This window comes from Phalacrocorax aristotelis, chromosome 3 (genome assembly GCF_949628215.1).
Source record: "Phalacrocorax aristotelis chromosome 3, bGulAri2.1, whole genome shotgun sequence".
Classification (NCBI taxonomy): Eukaryota; Metazoa; Chordata; class Aves; order Suliformes; family Phalacrocoracidae; genus Phalacrocorax; species Phalacrocorax aristotelis.
The window spans coordinates 44,895,843-44,916,232 of NC_134278.1; the positions used below are offsets into that span (position 1 = coordinate 44,895,843).

General features: G+C 34.9%; 1 long non-coding RNA gene across 2 annotated transcripts in view; it reads left to right on the forward strand.

Annotated features, from left to right (window-relative positions):
- LOC142054580 (uncharacterized) overlaps window positions 1-20,390 on the forward strand; it is a 152,050-nt gene that overhangs the window by 83,024 nt on the left and 48,636 nt on the right. The window lies entirely within an intron of this gene.

Here is a 20,390-nt window from a genome sequence, read left to right on the forward strand (position 1 = left end):
ATCTTTTCTTATTTGATTTGTAATCCTGCCTAAAGCAAGCTGCACCACATTCTGTTCCCCTACAAACTTCTCTTGATTTCATGGCATTTTTAAGGTTCATCTTATTCTTAACTATTAAAAAAATAAAATAGTTGATCTCAGACTCATTTTTTGTCTGGTAAGTACAGGAGTGACTATGTAGGGAAACTGTTCAGAACCTGCGCTGTTCTGTGCTAAAGACCAGCAAAGAAATAATTCACCTGGGAAGATTTTTGGGTTTTTTAGAAACCTGCCAGCAAGCTTTTCCCTTACTATAGGGCTCACATTTAAACTATTTTTAATGTTGGCTTTTGGCAAACAATGCATCTTTCTCCTTCTCTGATAGAAAGAAACAGCTCTGTAATAAAGAATACTAATTTCTGTGTCTTTCACATTCATGTCTGGGAAGAGATGTAATTTATAGAAGAAAATTGCAGATCGTATTATGAACTGCCTAAGAATTTCAGGAAAAGAAACAACTTCTGGGAGAAAACATGAAAAAAGTATAGGGACCAGTTTTGTTTTTTTTTTTCAGAAACTTAGACATTAAATTTCCTTTATTGAAATGGACCTATAAAAATACATCTGCAAACATCTGTGATATCCCAAAGAAAATGTTTTAAAATGGAATTACTGTTTTCATCATGAAAACAGAAGTAAGTTTTTTGGGGAGGTCAAAAGATTATGTGATCATTTCTCATTTGGGCTATTTGAAGGAAAGTCCACCCCCTTGAAACTGCAACTCCATCCAAACTGTTATTAGCCTAAATACAAATTCACCTACACATTTGCATTGTAAAGCATGTGATTTAATCACATTAATAAAGTATATTGGTGTGGAATTCTGAGGAAACTGATATGAACTGGTCTTTCTTATGGCATGACGATATTGCCATCACCGGGCTTTGAAGTGGCAGTGCCTGAGCTTTCTGAAGTACAGCTGGGATATGCTCCTTTGAAGCACAAGGTTCATAGCATGGGAAAAAATATTCAAGAAATCAATTATTACTCCTGACTCACAGTGTGTTCAGGCTGTCTTTATTACTTGTCATTGAGACAATAATTTGATTTGACAGGCAGATTGGATGTTATTAAAATTAAAGGATTTCAGTTGCCTTACTGCACATGTGAGTCGTTGTTACGAAGATCTGCTTCATGAAGAGAACCAAGACAACTGTGTCACTGGTTTGGTCTGCAGGTAAAGGAGTTGGAAAATCGCCCGGTTTTGTAATTGGTTGGTGAATTAATTGTATATAGTTGTCCACGGTGAGTCTTTACTAATGGAATGCATCTCTCACATTACTGAAGTTGATATAGTGCACATTTTTCAAGGAAAACAGGAATTAGCAGTTTAGAGTGAGGGCTCTGTCATGTTACTGGTGTTGCTGCTCTTTTTCTTATCTAATATGAACCTTGCACTACCATTTGGAACCCATTTTACCAGACACCATATATTCATGTATTCAACAGTAAGCCTGTATAAAATTATGAAAAGAGGAAAAGATTGAAAAACAGGTAGATATAAGAGAGTAGAAAAAGCAAATCATGTATGATTGCAGCATGCTCTCAGGTAAATTTTATAAGCCTTTTATAAAAGAATAAAGCAGAAGAAAATCTTATTTGGGGTTCACTAGAAATGTTGCTGGAAAAAGATTACTTCATTATTTCCACTTTGGAAAAAGAAAAAAAAAAGCAAGTAGTGATCTGTTCATGAGCACCTATAGAATTATCCAGTTGAGTGATCCTTAAACATACTCTCACTCCAGTTTCCTTAAGTTGTAACTGGTGAAATTGGTACAAATATATAAGCTCTTTTTATAGGAAAGGTTGCCACTTGTGAGCTTAGGCTTATTTAATGGGTTTTTTTCAACCTTTTGGTGAATGATCTTTTATTTCTGCCAAAATATATTGGTGAAGGGCAGCACACTCCACTTAGGGCCTATGTTCTGGGCATTTTACACCAGTCCAATTTTAAAATACCTATTTTCAGACATATAAGAGAGACAGTTTAGAAAATGTCTGATCCTTGAAAGTCCTTCCATAAACATCCACCACCAGCTGGTAAACTATTTAGGTCTCTTAAGCTGCTCCTTTGAATTTTTAGAAATATATGTAGAAGTAAGCAGCACGCATTACTAGAATTTCATAATATGATTTTTCCTATCAAAGAACATATTTCTATTGTGCTCTAAGGCTAACACTTAGCATGCTTCTCTTTTTTTGGAGTGGAGAGCAAATGTTAGTAAAAGTACAGGTAAACCTACCAATTAATTAAGTCTACATGTAATTAAGTAAATGTAAATTGCCATATGCTCAGTATATTTCATAACCCTGAAGATAATAATTACCATATCCGGCTCATAATGGCCTTACTTTCAAAACAGGTGGGATATTCTCCATCTCTCTGTTTTTTCTTACTTGTGGTTTTTTGACAAACACTAAATGCAGTTACAAAATATAACTGATAGCAGAACTATTTGTTCACATTTACAAATGCAGACTTAAAAAATTCTAAGTACTTGTCTTTGAAGGTAAGAGTAAACAAATAACTGATTTTCAATCCATCACATGCAGCCTACAAATTTGAAGGTGAGGCAATAAAAAAAATTTCCTCACCTTTTGAATTACACTCACATGAAATTTTACAAAAGGAAGAAGGAAAATTAATAAATTGTCACTGAAATTTCCCTTTCTGGAAGACGCCATTTCTCTCTTATTCCATCAGACAATCCTGCAACGTCTGAAGGGCAAATATATAAAAATGTGAATGTGATTGACAAAATAGAATTTAAAAAGGAGAGTGAAAGGAAAGTTTTTTAGAATCTAGCCAGCCATAAAGGATGACTCATCAGACTGTGCATCTCAAAACACTTTCATCTTTGTCTTTGACATGCCCTGAGTCATTCTGTTATTTTCCTCAGTCTCTTTATGGCTATTAAATACTGAAATATTGTAAAATTTAGTGTAAACTATGTATGTGTATTGATGTTATTTTGTAATCCGTATTATGAACACTGAAAATAGTCATTTGCTCTTGCTAAATTGTTATATAGCTTTACTTATTATGACTTTTACTCATTATGTTTAATAACTGATTCATATCTGTGTTGTCCACAATTCTTTATGATTCTGATGGATGGAAGTAAATGATTCACCTAGTCATCCACATTTTGGCTGCACTTTTTCAACGGCTTCTTTTAGACCGTGTGTATCAGTTTTAAGCAGCAACTTAAGACTACCATAGTTAAAGATTTTTCCATATGTAGTCATGTATCATACAGCACTCCACCAATAGTTACCCTGTCTGAGAAGTAAAAATACAAATGCATAAAGTACTACCAAGTAAGAGAGGGCTTTCCGAACTGCATGCTACTAGTGAGACAGAAGCCATTTCAAAATAGTATGAAACCTTTCACAGACCGGCTTCTGCTGATCGTAATTGCTGTGGTTCTCATCAATACAATTGATGGAACCAAGCAATTAGATTTCCTGAAAACCTGATCAAAGAAGAGTTATGTATGGACACACAGTATGTATTTCGGACTATGAATATTCCCTTCTGCCTGAGGAAGAACTGTGCTCAGTTGAATTAGAAGGAGCTACAAGGGAGACCGAGCTGGTGAACAGGTTATTTTGTAGTTTTAGCCTCTGAGGTGAAATGAAATAAAGAATAACAGTTAAAAGGAATCTATTAGGGCAATTATTAATATTTACTTATAAATTCATTCCAACTAAAAAATATTTTGTAGAGTAACTCCTTTATAAAATCTGCTTAGAAGAACCCTTTGGAATATATTTTACAGGCATTTTGAAAGAAGATGGGTTATCCATGTGAAAGACTCACGAACACTTTAAATTCTTAATTTCTACATTCACCCTTCCTCATTCTTTTGACCTACTGTTTCCCCAGTTTTTAGATGACAGTTTCTACCAATGCTGATAATGAAAAAAAAGAAACACAACAAAAACCTGAATGTCAACAAGAAGATTCACAGAGGAATGCAATCAAAAGTGATGTTGCAAATCAAGCCTAGAATCAGACCATCAAAAATTCAAAAACTTTCAGCTACTTGCAATTATGGTGGTAATTGCTATTTTAAAATGTTTTCCTTCTTCCAAAGAAACTCCATGTTGTTAGCTGAAATTCTAGGTATTTTAAATCACAGAAAATCTTTTCACAGTTGATGAAGACTAAATATTATAGGCAATCAAAACAACGTATTATCTACATATTTTAGCTGATTAAAAAAAAGTAGCTTTTGGAACTTCTTTAAAAAATCATTTTACTATGTAGTACTAGCTAATTACAGCATACTTTTCACAGACCAAAACATTAGCATTACCTATTTTAAAGCAAGGGATGGTAGATTTTTAAATTCTTTTTAAGGAAATGGAATCTGAGGTCTTTGCTATGATATTTTAGTCCATGTAATCATTCCTTTTCCTTCTGTTGTGAATAAGTGTTTGCAGTGAAGTTTTGATTAATATATGTAAACAACACATATAATACATAAAATTAAGGTTTCTTTAAAAATAGTGTAATTTAAAGATTGATGTACAAACATTACATAATATGAAGCCATTAAATAAAAGCAAATGGCTGACAGTTATATATGGAGTGTAGGAAAATGCTGTTAAATAATAATAATGTAAGAATAATTTTGGTTCAAGAGCAACTATTTCAAAGGACAGTTAAATTCTAAAATTTTGTCAGGACACTCTCATACTTAACTGTATTTTGAATATGGGAAACTGCATTTATTTTTAGTCTCTGATAGTAATAATAAACTATGATCTTGTTTCTTTTGTTCAGGTGCTTGATTAATTCACAATTTTTGAAGGATGGGGTTCCATAAAGAAAAGGAAAGTTCTATCTCAGTTTTATTTCTGAAACTTTCTAATTAGAATTTTTCTAGTAAATCTGTTAAAAGTCAGTAATATGACATGATTTTTAATAAAGATTCATAAGCATTCTGCTAGGTGTTTTCTTTTAGCGACATTTTATTAGTTAGTAGTTTGATGTCTGAAGAACAGATACTAACAAATGGTTTACCTTAAGAATCTCTTATAAAGGTAAAGTTGTACAACATAAAATTGGTCTATATGACTAATACCTGGCAAATTTATAGGATTTGGTTTTGAACAAATATTTAGGAAAAAAGCAAGTGGATACTTTTCTAGCAATTGGTATTTACACAGTTTGACTACATGAAGCAAATGCAAAGGATTGGCAGGGAAATGATGATACAGCACTGATACAACTGCAGTGGGATCAATGAAGCTGGCAGAGCCCTGGGTGGAATTTTCTGAAGTTAGAGGCAAAACAGTCAGAGTAAGCAAATATATTAGTGCTCTGAAATCGTGTAAGATTTTTGGGGTGTTGGTTGGTTGGTTGGTTTTTCATTTGTTTGTTTGGGGTTTTTTGTTTCTGTTTAGGTGTGGGTTTGTTTTGGCGTTGGTTTTTTTTTTTTCCCCTCGGCTTGCAACAAGAGTGGAGCTGGAAAGTGTCTGGAAGATATGGAGAAAGGAAAGTCTTTAAACACCAAAATAACTGCTGCTAACTGTTGGTATAAAATGGAGACTTAGATTAATCTGTTAAATATCTAATTTTGTACTCACTGATTCACACCACTGAGGCCAAGAACTTCATAAATATTTAGCATCTTTAGTAAGCTTGTGTGACAATTTGAGGCAAAATGAAGCCAATAACCTTAAAAAGAGAGCAAAAGGGTTCACAGGTTGAAACCGCTCAGTGTTGTTTAATCTGCAGTACTAAATTGTTAAATCCTTCAAGGAAGAGAAATCTCATACTGTTGAAAGAGTATTTGGGGAAATGACTTTTCAACATTAGAGTAAATCTGCTAATTTTGAAAATGTGATTTAAATCAAGGCACGAATGTTGGGGATTTTGTACACATAAGCTACACTTGTGAATCATTGCATAGGGTCACTTGATATCTCTTTTTATAAGGCACAGGATACAGGAAAGTTAGGGAGAAAAAAACCTATTGTGTCATTTTGAGTTTTAAGTGTATGTTACTTTTCTGAGTTCATAAGCAGCTTACTTATTTCATAATGAAAATGCATGCTAGAAAAAAAAACCAAAAATATATTTGGAATATGGCTACATATTTAAAAGCAGACCTCTCATACATCATTTTATGCATTAGAAATAAAGCTATTTGAGCAGAGATCTTTGTTTTGTAGCAACTATAAACCTGAACTTTATTATGAAAGATATACCACTGAGATTTTTCCCTCTTACAAGATGTCTCTAAATCTGATATGACATGATACTGTAAGAATGAAAAAGCAGCCATGATTTCAGATATAAAAAGCCCGAAAGTAAATCTGTAGTATTGCAACCATACTCGGGAAAAGCAGCAGTCATTTTATTCTGTAGAATTCCTGAGCCAGCTGATAGATGAATCACTTTTGACAGTAACTCACTTTTTGACCTATGTGGCAGGGAGAATGTCACAGCAGTAGGAGAGGTTCCGTGATAATTGGAAAGTGAAGGGGACTTGGTGGTGCAGTAGGTTAGTGCATTAGCCTTTCCCCTCTGGAGACCTCCATTCATATTCTGCCTTAGGGTCACTAGTGAAAATTCATGCTTTGGTGTCCTACTTCTGTTTGTACATATGACAAAAAAGACCCATATTTGGTAAAAAATGTTGTCTTTCTTCACTATAAAACACTGTATTGGCAAGGATCTTAGGGCCGATGTGCACTGGCAGACCGCTTAAACAGCCTTTATTCCTGCAACACGTGTCTATCAAGTCCACTCTCCCCAAAAGACCATTCACTGAATATGTTACTAAAGGGAAAAAAGGAAAAGCTTCTCAGTTGGTATGCATGAAAATAATGCAAATAATGAAGGAAAGTCATCCATAATACAGAAGCTATGCTGATAAATTGCCCATTTTCATTTGGAATTAACTCCTAATCTCTGTTGCACTGAAGTTATATTTCTCTTAAACTGTTTTACTTGAACCTCCTTCTGCCTAAGATTTTTAAGTGCCAGAGAACTGCCGTTTCACATGCAGTGAAGAGAAGCAGTGATGACATCCAGTGATTAATTAGTTCAAAAAGTACACATTCCCTAAAGGTGTTCTGGGAGCCACTTTCCAAGCCTCTTTAAAAGAAACATATTGCTTGCATTTACAGGTGGTAGGAAGCTGAATATAGTTTGATTATCAGCGATGTACTGTCTTCTCTTACATCAGTAGCGCTTACTCTTACTGCCTTGCAACAAGGGTGGTGCAACTAATTGTGCTTAATGATCCAATGCAAACAGCCTGAATTTTGTCTTATCAACTCCTCCTATGTTTATCTTTTCATCTCCTTCAAAATGTACAACTTCCAGGTTACGTTAGGGATTTGCAGCGATGTGTGAACACCTTAACTTTCAAATCCTCTCAAAAATGTTAGCTCTGTTTACAAGTGTCAGAGAGCTTCCCTCTTCAAACATGAATATTCAGGATGCGTCCGGCCTGAGAACCTTGGTGACTAAAGCAGTCTGTTCAAGGATGAAAAAGGCATCAGGGAAGTAAGACTCACAATTTTATACCCTTCTTCTAGGTAATAGTCAATCACAATTATGGCTCCATCTCTGGAGCAGATGACAAGAATTATCAGCTAACCACAAAATCCAGTCCACATCCCTTTTTGACAATCATTTCCCTCTAACTTGAGGGAAACGGGGAGTAGAGATTAAACCCAACTTTTTCTTTTTTCCCTTTAGTAATAACAAAAAAAGATAGAGGGGGTAAACAGAGAAGCAGCAAAGGATTAAAGGATAAAGACAGGACAGAAGAAGCTTGAACAGAAAGCAGCAGACAAGAACAGAGCTGTCATTTGACTGATAAATCATTCTCTTAATCAGCTGTGCCAGCCGAAGAAGGCCTGAGTAAGCAGCTACAAATGAAGAAGCTTTAACTGATTTTTTCTGTTTCCACTCCTCCAACACACACCTAGTAATTTAAGTTTATACTTTTAATTGTACTAGTTTCTAATAGGGTGATAGGAACCTTGGTTTGAGACTTTTCCTTTTCTTTGTATGAAAAAAACTTCCCAGAGTTGTGAAAATCTTTAAGCAGCCTTTGTGCTACATAAGAGTTTAGATCTCCTTTAAGTGCACTAGATTTCTTCGAGTAGTTAGATTTCTTCCCTGGCTAGGTTTTGTTGTTGTTGTTGCTGGTTGTTTGGTTTGGCTTTTTTTTTGATAAAACACCATGGAGCTGATTTGAAGCCCTGAATAAGAAGCAGAAGCAAGACAGGATCAAACCATGACTTTTCCATCCATTCTGATGCTCACATAAGGGAGTAAGCTAAGATAGGCCTTCTCTTGGTACACATGCATCTTGCCAGATCAGCAAGGTCACTCCCATTCACCCTTCACTCGCACCTCTCACCTCTAATTGCAGACCAATATCAGGGATGCCTTTGGGATGTCAGTCTCGTATCCTCTCCTATCCTCTAAAGGTTGATGATAACAGTTTCACAGCCTGGGAGGAGGAAGAGTACCTAGGAAGGTCCTTTGGCTCCCTTATTTCCATTCAAAGGTGAGACTGAACCAGAAACAAGAGTTGAGGCTGAAATAAAAATGAGGAAGGATGAGACCTAGGTTGAGGGGAAAGGGAAAATGGAGAATTATCAGTTTTAACAGGGTTTTGGTAAATTAAAAAACCCTCAAACCTGAAATAGTCTTTGAACTGCTTTAGCAAGTTGGTCCAAAACATTACTTTGCATTTTTAGTTTTTCTTGTATATCTGATATCTTAAACCAAAAGCTTTATGAATAACTTCATAAATAAAACTTCTGCATTATGTACAGCACATTTTCACCATCTGCTCACTTATGCTGTGCCCCATTGTAAGTAAGGTTCTAAAAGAAGTGGAAGATGCCTAGTTTAAAGAAGCTCTGCTGTTATTAAAGTTGTAGAAAGAGGAATAGTACTGTATTCTTATTCTGGAAGCCTACATGAACCTCCTGATGAACTTTGTAGAACTGCTGGTTTTGCTTAGCCCTCTTTTCTCAGAATCTAGATAGTATTTTTAAGCATTTAAGTCTTTAATGTTAAACACTGTTTCTCACTAATAATTGGCTATGCATCCTGAGACAACTGAAATTTTTCTCTATTCATTACTAGGTTATTGTAACTGTCTAGGATTTAAGCATGCATTGTAAGTCTCACTTTTAGAGGTTCTTTTAGCTTTTGTTTTTAATGATGCAAAATAAAAGGTAAAGGTAATGCAGCAAGTGCGTTGAAGTGTTCAGATTTCTAGTTGCCGACTGAAGTGTGTGTACTTCTGGATTTGATTTTGAGTTGAGAAAATAATCTGACAACTTATTTTTACACCATTTTAGTAGTGGTATGGTTTTTTATTTTTAAGTTTCAGTGTTGTTAGGTATGATGCACAGAAGCAGGGTGAGAAAGTGATTTCATGCTCTATTTCTCCAGATGAAGTTTTGTGCTTTCCTGACGAATACTGACATGTAAACCCAAATTGCAACTTCCCAGGTCTAACAATGGTAAATAAAAAAATTGCTCAAAGAAGTCATAGGTAGGCTTTTATAGGCCACACAAAACTTCTGAAATTAGTTAATATGTTACCATGGTACATGTTAGCTTGAAAAAAATTAGCCTTTCTTGGGTTTAGACTCCTAAGGTGATAACTGGTTTCCAAGATTTTTAAATAGGTTGTTTGCTAACATGATTTTGAATTACACTGAAACAAAACAAAAGTTAAAAGAAAAGAAAAATTGATGACCATGTTGGGGATTTCTTTTGGAATGCAATATTCTCTATTATCTAAAATCAAATAAACTTAGAGTAGTTAGCAGGATGCAAAAGGATGAAGTTATCTAATCCATGAATACAGGGAAGTATCAATACCTTTACTTTTGAAATCTCAAGCATAAATCTTTCTATTCGATTACTTAACTCAGAATTCTACCACATAACTATTTTGGGGTTTGGTTTTGCACAGCAAGCTTCAATGATCAGGAGGTTATGGAATAAGGAAATTGTATGTGCTACTTTGCTACCAGTTTATTACCTCAGGGTTCTGCCTCACAGAGGCAGATGTTCATCTTGGGGCAATTCTTTTCATTTTTTGCTCCCACCTGTCTATTTTGTCTGTCTCTGTCCAATCTCTGCTCCAGACATGGGAACATCGCTTATAGAATAGCTGCTCAGGTATTTCTGTTTACAGGAAATTTGTGTGGGTTTATTTTAATATCCAAGGCTTTAAACCATGGACATCCTCCAGATGTTTTATGAATGTCACTGTCCTTCCTGCCTTGGGGACATATCAGATAAGAATGGAAACCTCTCCAGCCAGCCATCAATCAATGGTACCCCATCCACACTCAATCGTTAGTTTACTGTAGTTGGACTCTCTACTGGTTGATACTTTTTCTACATGTAATTTAAGACAACATAGTTTCACTTGAGGTAAAAGAAAGAACCAAATGCTGCATATTTTTACTGGGAAAATACATCTTAAAAAAACATTTCATCCAGCTCCACTCAAAGTCGTTTATGGCTGTGATTCTTGTTTCTGCTGCATAATCTCAAGAAAGAATGTCACCTAATAATATAGTAGAGCATTGTATTAAGCTGGTTGTGTGTTATCTGAACAGATATATGTTTTTGAGATGTTTCTAGTGTTTTATATTTATCTTTAAGATGTTTCCTAAGGTAGTGCTCTGAAGACGGAATTTGATTCCGCCATAAAAGTGATTACTGTGTGTTGCTTGTTTAAGCCACAACTTTGCAGTATGAGAAAAAATTGTAGAGAATGAGAAAAATGAACAAAGTTATTAATTTGATAACAGCAGCACAGAATGTTTAATAATGCATCAGATAACATTTATCAAAACGTTTACATAGCTGCCTACATTCCTAATGAAAAGCTCCGGGATAACAGCCATAATTACAGGTTTATGATAAAATACCTGAGGCTTGAGATGTTCAGTCCAACAAGGACTAATGTCATAATAGTGTAAAAGTAGGCTTACTGAATGGTCATAAATGTAATTGTGGCACTCTGACATAAACTTGTTTTGGAGGCAAAATTGTTTCAATTAAGAATAATGGAATATTGCTGGATGAAGTAAAACTATGGCACTGGCTGTTCATTACAGAAAACAACATACTGCGAATAAGAATTTTAAAAATTAGACTGGAAATAACAATTTTATATTCCCCTCTTCAGGCTCAGTTCTTAGTTGCTGGGAATTTAGAAATGGAGCAGCTGTAGGTAAGGATCCATGGGTTTGAGATGACTTTTTTATCATACACCCTTGATAGTCTTTGTGGCAAAATGTTCCCAGTCATAACTCTACATGACATTAGGGTTGCAGCCAGATTATGTGACTACAGCCAGGTGCTGTATACCTGACAGATTTCAAGAGGTACAGAAAAAGTGTTAAAGATAAGTCTCAGTTTTATGAAGACTCTAGCAGGAAAAAAATTTGACTACTTCTGCAGGTGTTTCTAGCTCTGTTTTCCTTCAAACTAAAGTTGAAGCTTCAATCTTTCATGTATTTAGAACTTTTTAAAGGAATGATTCCTTCCAGATGACAACAACCCCTGAAAGGATAAAAGCTTAAGAAAATACATAACATACTGAAATATACACACATATTGTACCTCTTCTTGCCTAGTTCTCCATGAAATGTCAAAAGAACCTCCTACTGTGATATGTCTGTGAGCTCTGCAAGACTGATTAAATTTCTATATAATATCAATTGTTGCATCCTGTGAACCATAAATTATAAAATTTGTGTTCTATTTTATCACTCCATAAAAAGACTTAAAACTTTTTTCTTATCAGATATGAAGAATGAACTGTGACTCTCATTTTATTTGTGGCAATTTTATGCACATACAGAAACAGAGTGTAAATGAGGGGTATATTCTTTATATATGTGTGTGAAAGACGTAGATTAAGAAAGCATTTGCTACAGTAAAATAAATAATATTTTGATTCATTCCCAATTTTGTAGTATCCCAAAATAAGGGAGTCAAATTAGGTGTCCAAAGCCTAATATGTAAAGGTCCCTTGAGAGCAGAACAGAGAATATTCAGGCTGTTAAGAAGATGCGGTTTCCTCCCTTACATTTTTAACTAGTGAAATAGCAAAATATAATCAGAGATTGGTGTTAGAGAAGATTTGCTTTGTGACAGAAACTAGTGTTAAAAGGGCTTGTGGTCATTTCTCACACCACTTCAAGATGTGTGGTTTCTGTACAGAATCTCAACTTACACATTTAAATCGTATTCAATGTTTTTGACCTTTTGGCACCACACACCAAGAGGCTAATGTGAGGAATCTGTTCCTCTTGAATTGCTGACTGTAGTTTAAGTCCATTGTTCAGAGAATTTCAGGATTATGAATTTCAAACTAAGGCGAATATAATAAAAACGTCTTTATGCTCATTCTCATCTCTGTCTCACACTCTCTCACTCACTCTCACAGGGTTTTGTACTGCGGCTTATCACCGTTGCATCTGAGTGCCTTCCAAATAAAATAAATAACAGTAGCAAAGCCTCTAGTGAACATCATGGGGAACGTCAACATTGAGAGGCAGGGCTTATAAATCTGCATGCAACACTGTATGGACGTGCTTAGATTGCTTCCAGACCAGAGCTGGCTTACATCCAGCTTCTTGCATAAAGTGTACTCGAGTGACTTCAGGCCTATATTCTCTGTATGGGCTTGCTTTAGGGTTGATGCTTCTCTCAGGGCAGGGGTAGAGTGGGAGAAGGTGAGAGAGGGGTGTGTGTTCGTGTGACAGATTTTGGTAGTTTGTGATAATTGTGAGCAAAGTTTTTATTCAGATGGTATGTCTCACAGTTATGAATGCATCTGTGATTTCTTCTGTGGTTCCTTAATGGGAATAAGCACAATTTTAATAACTTTTCTTAATTAAAAAATAGCAGTGGAATGAATTTGATTTTTTCATTAAAAACTATGTTCTTCTATTTTTCTGCTGTTAATTCTTATAGTTTCTTGTATCTTTAGTATCATAGGTATCCTGAGCGATATGCCATTAAACCAAGAGCCAAATGTAAGTTGATCATAACAGAGTGGCTTTCAAAAATGCAATGTTCATTTTGAGAATGGATCATAAATGGAAGCCATTAGTAGAATTTTGCAAGCTATAACGACTCTGTGGCAAAATGTATGAATAAAAGCAGTAATTGAGAGAATTTTGAAATTTTAAGAGGAAAATATTGTAATAACAAACTGTAAACAGTTTCAAAACTCTTAAAATCTGAGTCACATCAAACCAAGTGGTAGTAAAAAGAAGTAACAAAAGCTCTCTCCTTAATGAAAACATGGTTAGACTGTATGCATCGTAAGGCAGATCTAGTGGATGCTGTTCGTCATGAAAGGAATTAATTCAAATAAATTAAAAATTATCTTTATGAAACTATGTCATAGAGTTGGCTGCTTTGTCAAGAGCTGGCAAAGAAATGGTTTGCTGAAACATTTAGGCATCATCAAAAAGATATAGGAACAGATTATTATTATTCAATAATAATCAGTTTAACTGTTGATAAAAACTCTGGAGTTTGGATAACTTCTGAAAGGTTAATCACTGCAGCTAGGTTTTCTGAGGGGAAACTGCAAGTGTAGAAATTATGGTTCTAAAATCAGAGGTGTTGATGCAGTACTGTGCCTTGATTTAGGGGCTTCTGCTGGTTTTCTGAGGAAACACACTTTGTCCTATTGGCAGGATGGGGGGGGGGGAAGTATATAGGACCATTGATGATTAAGCAGTTTATCTAGAGATCTCTTATTTCAGTGCATTGTCATTTGCTGCATATTCTTTGCCTTTTCTGCCTAATTCATGCAGTCTATTTAAAACTGAAAATGTTATCAACCCTTGCAAAATGAGTAGTCGTTTACCAGCTATTTTCAAATCTGCTGAACGGCAAAAAACTGGTATTGTGTGGAGAAAATACTGGGTTTGTGATACATCAGCATGATTTCCTCAAGAGATTCTAATACAACATTTTTCCTGGACAGGGTCAGAGTGATACATATACAACAATTAAACAGTTAGGAGAAAGTTGTTGATGGACTCACCATAGAGGAAAAGATAGGGACATTTAAACCTCAGAGCTGGAAGACTGCATAGATTTTCTTTAGATTTTTGCTGAATTGAGTTTTGTGCTTTCCACTCTTAAAGCATGCGTTATTTAAAAAAACAAGGGAGTATCCACTTCTTTGGTACATAAAGTTGATGACAATTTCATAAGCTAACTGAGCATGACTTACAGATAACAGTTTTCCTGGTGTTGAGGCAAATGTAAAGTGTAGTATCTCTTAATCTAAATTGTTAAAGGAATTAATAACTTGTGTTCTTTTCAGTACGCAGTGACAAAACTATCATTAAAATGGTTGTTTAGAAAGTAGAGAGTAATAGATCTGTTTCTGAAAATGTACGAAACAGATCAAGTGAAAGAGACCTTTTAAGAGATTTTCTAAGATTACACTGTGATCTTAAAAAATTTAAAGGAATTTAATTGAAATATGGCAAAATGTACCAAAATATCTATACAAATACGTATTTGTCCTAAATGATTGGAAAGCTGAATAACAGTCATTTTCTGAACTCAGTAAACTATTCCTAGATGTTCTGTATGAGTCTTTGTAGAGAATTTTTGGTGAGAATGTTTTAAGAGAAATTGAAAAAATGAGTGATTCTCTTGTACCGCTTCCTTTTGATCATTAAAGATAATTTTGAACATCACAGGATAGTACTACATCTGATAAGGACAATATAAAAGGCTCAATTTATTTGCAAATGTTTAGTTATATTAATGTTATATTTTGAAGGTGATTTATTTTATTTTATTTTATTTTATTTTATTTTATTTTATTTTATTTTATTTTATTTTATTTTATTTTATTTTATTTTATTTTATTTTATTTTATTTTATTTTATTTTATTTTATTTTACCTGGAAAATCAGAGTGAACTGGCTTTAGAGCTAACTAAGGACAGCAAATGGGGGCATATGTGCTTGAACCTCATGAGCTCCTGCTCTTCTTATTACTCAGGAGGCAGTGTGGATCTAGACTGACAGCTAAAAGAATGTAAAGGCTGAAGAGGGATATCTTGGACACCAGACAGCTTGCAGTGGCTCTGCGGCTGGATTTAGGAGGGGAGCAAGAAGATGCTTTGCTCTAGGTAGCTAGGCAAGAAGAGATAGATTAATAGCACTTTATCAGAGTTCCTGACAGAACTGAGCCTCTAGAATGTCAGCTGAAAGGGAGAACAGTGATAACATATAGGTAAAATTACTAGAACTTGAACTTTTTATTCTTTTTCAAGTGTTAAGATCCTTTCTGGAAAACTAATGAATTGATCTGAATTTAATATGTTGGGGTTTTTTTGGGGGGTGGTGTTTGTTTTTTGGTTTCAGATTTTATTTTTTTTATTCTGCAGAAAGGTTGTATTTTAAAGCCTTCACATAGGACCTTAAGTGTTAGGATTTGGAACAAGGTAATTTCAATTAGTAGATGCTTCACACGGTCACATTCTGCCTTTTGAATCCATTGTTTTTGATAAGGAATAAGTATGTAATTACTTTATTTTATTTTTAAAACCTTCCTTAAAAGAATCAACTTGTTTAAAAATTAAGTTTCTGCAATTATGTTTCTTGGTTGCTCAGCATAAGTCTTTAAAAACTAGAGACTTCACAGCAGACCTTTGATCTAAAGACCCTAACAATTGAAATTGCATGTCCCAGTCTTGTTCCCAGGTAGCAATGTTATATTTCAGGAAGTTAAATTATAAGAATGAGTAGAATTTAGAAGAGCAAAGGCATGGAAATAAACATACCTTTCTAAAACTTTGTAACAAAAAATTTTATTTGCCTATATGACATAATTTAACAGAACTAGAGTTCTGTGAGACATCATTACTGAGAAGGTGATAGTATTAATAATGCGTTTTGAGAGACATTGACGTTAGTCTCATATCATACAAACATATATAAGAATTCATTTCTGAGCAAGCTTACTATATAAATAGGCAAGACCAAGAAAGAGTGGAGAAAGAAATAAGCACATGGAAAGGTCAAATGACTTGCAGGGTGGGAGCAGTAAATTTGCTGTTTCCCACATCCAGTCTGGATCTGTACCTGTTAAACCAACACTAGATGGTAGTTCCTAAATAGGTCACAGAGGCATTCGTATTGGGAGTGGGAGGTGATAGGTGCGATAATTACAAGGTGCAACTGTTTACCTCAGCTATCTAACTGCTAACTACCTATAATTAAGCAGCAGCTCTAGTGCTCTATGACGGGTAAGTTAATGTAAATACTTTCAGCTAGTCATTAGCAGCCTTTGCTCTGCAGAAATGGAGCTGCTGCTGACTCAGAAAGTTTCATGAAGACTGGAGAGACAAAAGGAGGTCATGATTTTCTGGAAAGTTTGAGAAATACTACATTAAGCTGCACCTTTTCTCAAATATTCTAGTCATCTTCTGATTTTACTTCACAAAGCTTGACATTTGTGGTTTGCTTTTAGAGATCATAGGGTCTGTTCATACATTAACTCTGCCCATAATTAGGTGAGTGACGATCGCAAGCACAGCAAGAATTTCAGCCTTCCCCTCTGTGGCTGAAATTCAGTTAATGGTAGTGTTCTCCTGCATGGTAGCTCAGGTATCCACTGTTAGGTGGTTCAACAGCTCTGTTTTTAATTTGTTGCTTAAAATCTGGTTTTGTCCCTCCTGTTACTTATGGAAGTCGATGACAGCCAGTTTTATGTGAATACTGGGAATAAGTCTCATCTCCTATTCTTTGTAAAGAATTTATACTTCTGTGGGTATCCAGCCTCTTGTGTTCAATTTCTCCGAGTCAGCTATTCAAGGAAAGCTTGGACATGTAGTTAGCAAAGTACTGTTAGTAGGAAAGCTTTTAGTGTTGTATCAGTACATGTCTACCCCATGGTCCCCTTCCTGGTTCCCTTTATTATAAGTTTTTCTAGAAGCTGCTGCCTTGACTCATTGTCTATTATTTTGTAAGATCTCCTGATGTGGAATACAAGTGAATGCTGTCTCTTCTGGTGTGTTGGTATGTATCCTCAAGAAAGCAAAAAAGAGACTGCAGTTTAGTTGAGCCTCTGTAGCAGTTGGCTCGCTTGTTCTCTGTAGGGAACTCTAGAATGGAAAAAGCAGCCAGTCATGCATGCTGTAATTTACATCTGATTGATGATGGGTTTAGATTCACAGGAACAATTTGCACTGGGACTCCTGTGGACCTAAAACTGAAATATTTTACTACTGCTATCCAGCATTACTTTTTCTCTCAATCAGTCTCATATCTTTCCATATGAAGTTTGTTCTCAGAATTAACCCTTGAAGTTACACATTTAAATGATGCTTGGTAGTCTTCATTTCCTGTGTTAAATAATCTGGTAGGCTAAGTTGTAGCTGAAAATGCTGCCTTTCTAATACTCAGATAAATAAATTTTATGGGAAAATGTATACCATACAGTACTTGCTGTGCTTGCAAAGTCATTTAAACCTTTATTTTTAGAATAACCAAATATTTGAACATTATTTCACTAAGGTCTTTAGAAAAAACACAGTCTTTAAGCAAAAAAAAACCCAAACAACAAACCATCACCAAATAAAAGCTTTTGCACATCTCAAAAAGAACAAGAAATTAGTATTTATCAATGAAATGGAATTAGTCCAATAAGGCATTATCATTAATTTCTCAAATGAACATAAGTTCTAAATTAAATACTGTCAAAACTTACTAGTTTCTGAAATGTTTTTTATATAGTTTATATTACTATAATACCAAAAATATAACTCCTGTTGCCCCAGGAATGCCTGCAACCACCACCAGGCAGGTTTTGTTCTGATCTATCATGTGCCACACTAAAGCTACACATCTAGAAACTTCTTGACATTAAGTGATCAAAGATAGCTGAGTTTTTGGTTTTTTTTTCCTGAACCTCTCTATTTTTGAGGTATCAGGCCACAGTAAGGGGAAAAAGACAATCTTTCTATGCAGTGTAAGAATAATTAAATAGTACTGTTTGCAAAAGCATTTTTTTTTTTATTTAAATGTGCCTTCAAAATGAAACACCAGAAAATTCTCATTCCTTATGTATATTTCCAGACTAGCTAAACATGTAAATATATAAATTTGCCATAAAACTTATTAATGGGCATTTGTTTACATATTTTTATCTCAATTATCTATGCCCGTAGGACCCATTCAATCAATTTTTCACTAAGTAGTTTTCAAAATATAATTACTCTTATGGGTAGGTCTATGAACAGCAGTGTCATTTACACTATAGTTCACTAATTGCACTTCTAAGCCATTATAATGAATTATACTTGTACATTCTTCAAGAAGATCAGTTAATGCTAATCACTTCTATCACATATATCACTTAGAAGACATCCATCTATAACAGCCTTTTCATTTAGAGCCTCATTCCCTTTTAATTTTCTTGCATTGTAAGATATGACCGTAAATGTATAGTGTGTGCTCACATAACCAGTTAGCCTTGTAAACTTAGTAGTAAAAGTTGAGTTTTAGAATTTAGAAGACGTGGTTTTCTATTTTTTAATAAATTTAAGATGGAAACAATTAGGTTTGTGATTATTAGATGTACAGTTCTGGAACACTAGTTCAGGAATTACTGGCTGTAGGAATAACAGAAGTAAATAGTTCTGTATGAAACTTGATACATTTATGAATGGGGTGTATAGGGCAGATTACTTTTCTGTTGGGTGACCAGACTTTTTGACCCAGATGCTTTTCTAGCCCTCTTTTTTTGTGCTTTAACAAGATAGAGAAGTATGTACTGCAAAGTAAGGAGCTGAGTGCTTTTGTCTAACTGATCTATAGACTGAATGCCTAGATGCAGGCAGTAAAAAGATTCCTTTGCAGGATGAGAGGTGCTGAAATAATGATCTCATACTTGCATGAAAACCTTCTGACTAGTTTGACAAGGAAAGTGTAATTTCTTAGGGTGTGGGAAGCTTTGCTGGGGATTTAGGTACAAGAAGCCCAGTTGTCCCAAGTGTGAAAAAAGAGTTGCCACCTCTTCTCTCCTTGTTATCATCACAGACTATTAAGACAATGTTTCACTAGTGGCTTACTGGAATTTCTAAGAAGTTGTGGTAACACATATAGCAAGGATCTTAAAAATGAAATGTGCATGAAAAATGAATTGATGTATACATGCTAGATCTAGTATAAACATTAAGCACTAACTGATATCACCAGCATAGTTGTTATGGTTAGAATCCTCGTAAAATTTCTATGGTACCTAAGCTACTGGTGTCTTTATTCACATTTGAGTATCTATGGGTTAACAGTGACGAGAAACTATTTGTGTATGAAAATGTGAGAAATATGAAACAAGTGGTCTCTTTTAGGTTTCCAAGCTGAAGAAAAACACTGAAAAATATAAATCAGTTTTTCAACTCCAAAATTGCAGCTTACTATAAAATATAAGTTAATGATTTAAAAAAAAAAAAAAAAAAAGACCCGTGGTTTAAAAATATACTTGGCAAGGGTGGGAGAAATTCTTTGTGGAAAAATTACAATATAAGGAAATGCAACACAAAGGAGTTTTGTAGTGTCTGAGTAGTATAACTTCCTTGAGAGGAATCACATCAGTAACTGAACCAGCTTACTTTACAGATGGAGAGAAAAGGGACAATAGCATTTTTAAATTCTTTTCCTTTTGTTCTTAACACCTCTAGTGGGAGGTGCCCACTAGACATTCCAAAGACAATTTTTTTTCATGGTGCAATTCCACTGAGAGTTTACTACATCATTTTTACCAGTAGTTGTAAACATACATTCAGTAGATTTTGTTACCTTAACGTAGGACTTATGGAGGCGTCTGTTCAGTAAACCTAGGGAATCGTCATGCCAGCTGACTCCTAGATCACATTCTCTCGTACTCATGTGAAAAAGTATAATAGAATAATTAGGAAAGTAGGAAATGCAGATAGCTTGTGAAATTCCTAGCCATAAATAGAAGATAAAGTGATAAAGAGAGGGAAAGAGAGCTAGTTTGCCTAAGAAGGGAGGAAGAGATTGTGTAAATAGACGTTGAACTGCACCTAGGAGGTGAGGTAAAGGAGCTGCACAGCAGACTAAGCCCTAAAGGAAACCTGGTTGAGAGAGGTACTGCAAATCCCTCCCGAAAGCCAGGAAGAGTCAGTCTCACATAGCTGGAGTCTGCTTGTCAACAAGAATAAGGTGTCCTGGAAAAATTCCCAAAGAAGAGCTATTCCGCGAACTATCTTCCAGCTGCCAAGCTATGAAATGTGAATCTTAGATTATAAATCAATTTTATGGGA